Here is a 578-nt window from a genome sequence, read left to right as displayed (position 1 = left end):
TCCTAAGATACAACTGAGAATTGATTAAAGCTGCTTTGTAACAGTGTTGCTGAATGAAGCTGATGTCGAGTTATCAATATTGTTCTTGAAACAAGCTGTCAGCAGCACTGCCTCAGACATTGAACCCTGCAAAGCATTGATTTTGAGGGGATATGATTGGTGTTTATGAAGGGAATACATTCTTTCCGTGTGGATCGATTATTTTAGTTTGATGGGCACGAGAGACACAGAAAAAGGAGAAATTAACAGAAAAGAGAAATAAAAACAAGGCTCTAGGGACGTGATGGGTGAGTGGGAGTAGCTGAGTTGCTTTTGAATAGAGTAGGTACAGATCAATGGGCAGACTGGTCTCTTTGTGTGCTTTACCCATTCTATAACTGCCAAACAAAAAAGAGACAGCCTGTTGAAGCTTCTGATTTTGCACTCATAAGAACAAATGCAAGAATGCCAAATGTGAAAGGGAGGAACAAGTGCTGGAAAAAAAGGATGCTGATCGTTGACAAGTGAACTCTAATTGGTCAAGACGTTGTCATGGGGAGGGCACAAAGAAAACTTAGCCCTGTATATTTCTGTTCAAT

This window comes from Mustelus asterias, unplaced genomic scaffold (assembly GCF_964213995.1).
Source record: "Mustelus asterias unplaced genomic scaffold, sMusAst1.hap1.1 HAP1_SCAFFOLD_76, whole genome shotgun sequence".
NCBI classification, from domain to species: Eukaryota; Metazoa; Chordata; class Chondrichthyes; order Carcharhiniformes; family Triakidae; genus Mustelus; species Mustelus asterias.
Note: the sequence above shows the minus strand (reverse complement) of the source record.